We start from the raw sequence: 4414 nt of genomic DNA, 5'->3' as shown, positions 1-4414 counted from the left end.
TGACTGAGCCATTAATAAAGGAAATACATGAATGAGCTACAGTTGATATGAAACTGCTTATATTTGCAGATTCAGTCCTCAGTAACTTGTATATTTGTAAATAGCTCAATATTTCAGCCCCTATGTGTACCAAAATAATAATTGAAATTCAGTTTCTACACATTCACCCCCCAACCCTCCCTCACCCCCCAAAATAACTAAACATAGGAGACCGTGACTATAGCTAAATAACAAAGCTCTGCCTTTATTGCTTACCTCTTTCTGAAAGCCTTACTGTGTTTCAGGAATGTCCACCCTTGATCTTGCTAGTCTGAAATGTCTGATTTTATTTTTATATTTGTTGTGTACTGGGGTGAGGACAGGCAGGTAAAGGTTAGGCTGTGTGGTGTCCAGAGGCTGGAAATTGAAACCCCCTGTTTCTCACAGCCCAGGTGTGGTGCAGACAGCCCTGGCCTCCACATTTCCTCACCATGCCCTAAAAATGACCTTAACCCTGACATAGAAAGAGAAGCAACATAGCTGTGAAAGGCTGTTGTTGGCTGGCTGCGTGAGACGGAGCACTGGGGCAGGATCGCATTGCTCTCCCCTGCGTAGTAACACTTCTAGTCTCTCCAAGTTGACCTGGACCCTCTGAAGCCATGGAGAGGTCAAAGTTAATCCTCAGTGCCCATCAAACTCATTTTATGAGTCTGCTCCATGAAGCAGTGGGAAAATGACTCAGATCAATTCTATCCCTTCTATTCAATCTTGAAACCTATTGGAAAGAACTCTTTTCTTCTAAGATAGTTCACTCAGGTACACTCTATCTTTTCCACCTCTTGCACTATTCTCATTAAATAATAAATAAACAAATAAATACATATGTAAATATATGTGTGTATTTATATATATATTTGTACGTACATAACACAAAACACTGAAGCTAAAGCAATATATCTGTTACCCCAACAAACTGCATTTCCCTTACGTTGCTTAATCATTTTTCATATATTCCATATCTTTCCAATTACAAATCTGACAATGATGATAAAAGTATCTTTTGGGCTTCTTTAAAAAGTACATGTCCTTATTTTTTTTCCTTTAAGACAGATGTTCATGCTTATATGATATTTAGGTTTTATAAGGTCCAGGTAGAAGAATGCTTTTGTTTTTAAAATATTTCTGTATTTTTCAGCATAGAATGATAGAAAGTGATCAAACCAGGGAATGGAAGAGTTTAAGCAAACGGAATTTTCTTTACCAAAATTTATTGAAACAACATGGACAGGTTTTATTCTTTTAAAAATGACGGGTGAAGTTTAGCTTTATGAAGTATTTCTTGCAACCATTTAATTAAATTCAAGTCTTATGCAGTATAATTCAAGTCTTATGTAGTGTAGCCTCTTCTTTGCAAGAACGAACAGTTTTGGGGAAAGAGTCATTTCTCAAACACTCACTTGTTTTCTTTAGTAAGTCCAGCCTTACTACAGAAGACTCCCTGTAACCCTCTCTTTGCTTTTCAGGGTCTCTGAATACTGAAAATAGGAAACGAAGGAGCAAGACCTCTGATAGATTTCATAAGCTTGGTGGAGGATCAATATCAGCTCATGGAAGTGTGATGTCTTAGCAGAGGTAAAGTGGTTCCCCATTAATATCATTTGCTCATAGGTACTTCCTCAGAAAGATGGCCAAGAAGATGGCCAACCAGCTTCAATTGCAGATCTGTTCCTATGTCATTGCTCTGTTGAGCGCTCATGTTTTAAAGGGGAATATTTATGAATTGGTTCTTAAATATTCCAAATAAGAAAGACTTATGTAAACTGATGACTAATGACAAGTTTGAGGGTGGTGTGACTTATGTTCAAGTTGTACTCAGAAGGGGGCATTTCAACTTAAAATCTGAGTCTAGGCTCAATGAATGGCAGACCACTGGCCTTAGGCCTGCTAGCATGGTTCACTTTGGACTTCTTGGTGCAACAGAGAAGGCCCAGCACCAGCAATGCTTTTTTAGGGGTTGAACCCTGAAGGAGATAGTGGCTGAATTACCAAGAGGACAAGCAGTTTTTCACTTTTTCCACTTCCTTCATTTTATGCTTTCCCTGGAAATGTATTTTTATTAGTAACTAGGTTTTGAAATTTTTACCAAGATGTCAGCATAAACCATTTCTTTCTAAATAAATGCCTCCAATATCTGATGTGTACATATAGGCCAGTGTGAGCCAACCATGCTATTAGGAAACTAATAAATATGTCTCCTTTGTTTTCTATTAAATAAGAAAAAGCAAGACAATATTGCTTGTGCCAGATCAGGTTTTGACTGGTATGTGCTTATCCTTTACATAACAAGTGTATTTTATAAGAAAAAACACAGGGGAAATATTTTTATTTATTTTATTACTTGTACAAAAGCCATTTTGGCAATGAAGAACTAATAAACTGAAATTGTCTCATGTGGTTCTTATTATGGAATCAAATATTAATGTAAAAGGCAAGCACACACCAATCATAACCCCATCTGGCTGAAGGAACAGGCAAATGTGGCTCCATTTTCATTAGTGAGGAGAGGCGTATATTTCATGATGTGTTCAAACCTGGCTGTAAACGCACTCTCAGAGCACTGCGGCATTTTGTACCACTCAGGGGTGCCATATCTACTGATACAGGTTGATGTAATTGACATGGCTTGGAGGGAGAGGGTAACTCTCAGTCTTGCAACAGCACTAACAGAGCACCAGTGGAGACTAGAGCAGCATTTCTTGAAATTCTGGGAAGGAAAGTAAGCTGAACCAGTACGTGATATGTACAGCTTTTACAATATATTCTTGGTTTATTTGCAGCAAGTAAGTTGACATGCATGTAACCACCAAAATTTCATTCCAGAATGTTTGGTCTTTTCAATAACCAGACAAAACCATTCAAGCTCTGGAATCAAAAGACTGCATGCATAAATATTTTCTAAGTTCCTTCGGTGCTGTTTTCAGTTTACCTCCAAGGAAATTTAAGGGTGGCTATTATCAATGGAAGGTAGGTATTCCTTTGTAGGGGGTTGGGTCAGCAAGACCCTGCACTAATCAATCATCCCTGAAACAATGAGGTGTGGTCATTTGGGCCTCTAGCAAGCACTGACATGTTCTTTATTAGGAAGAGAAAATAGGTAGGTTCTGATAATCAAAGTTGGGTCCTTCTGGTTTCTCTTTGTCATTTGCTATTAGCTGTGTGTGTTTTTTTAACCCACTTGTGAATAGGTGACTAAATGATCATATCACCCCAAAATATGTGAGTCTCCTGACTTTTGACCGGTGTGTGCCACAACTGGGATGGAATTATTTCCCTATCCTGAACTTGTTGTGGAGTGCAGAAGAAATGATAAAATAGTTCTTAAGATATTTTGTTAAATTAGACTTAGACTTATGTATGACATTGATTATTGATTTATTTGGCAGGAAAGTAAGTGCAGAAGAGGACTCAGGTCACACTAAAGTTCTAGATTTATGATCCTATTTAAAAAATCCATTCTCTTCGTAAACAATCTTTTAAAATGTAGTCAACAGACCAAAAATGAAACTACAACTAAAAGAATTGTTTATATAAAAACTAACACTAACAAGTGTTTTCATCAACAGTATCCTTAATTACTGAGTGCATTGAGAATCTATACTGCTGGACCTATTTACTTGGTAACTAAATGGTTGACTAAAGATGTTACTGGAACTGAAGTGACCACTCCATTGGATAATGGAACCATTGAAGATGATATTAAACCCATGCTCCTAAGAATCTAGGACTAGATCCTAAGTGAGGAAAAAGCATTCTTTGTCCTCTTGGGATCTACTGTATCTGGAACAACTGGGGGCCATATGTAAAATGCCTGATTCGCTTCTGACACCAGTTTTATTCTCCTTTAGTGAGAAAGGCTGATAAAGAAAAGCGGGTGAATCCCTGGCTCTGGCATCAAGAAGAACTAGACTTGAATATTAGATTTGCTACCTAATAACTGTAACACTATTATTGCTTTGTTTTGAAAATCCAATGAGAGAATGAACCGTGAGGATTTTTGCTTACAATTTTATCCCCAAATCTTTGCCCAGTGTGTGGTATAGAGTAGATATTCAAAACATATATTTTAGGGGAAAAAATGAGCAAATGAACTAATACATCTAAAGTTAATTTTTTAATTTATAAAATAGAGATACTAATATTTGTCGTATAGTGTTACTTCAAGGACTGAATACGGTATTATATGCAAACCCTAGAGAAATTCTTGACATACCATAGGTGGATGTTAGAAATGTCTGATGGTGTTTATTTATTTAATAGATTTTCCACTTATATAACAAATACTTGACTTTTTTCTCTATCTGGTGTCTTAGTTGACTATACTTAACAATTAACATGACCCTTGAAGGTGAAGATGAGATAAATTTTGAAGAAAGAA

This window comes from Eubalaena glacialis, chromosome 12, assembly GCF_028564815.1.
Source record: "Eubalaena glacialis isolate mEubGla1 chromosome 12, mEubGla1.1.hap2.+ XY, whole genome shotgun sequence".
Lineage (NCBI taxonomy): Eukaryota > Metazoa > Chordata > Mammalia > Artiodactyla > Balaenidae > Eubalaena > Eubalaena glacialis.
This window is presented reverse-complemented; position numbering follows the sequence as displayed.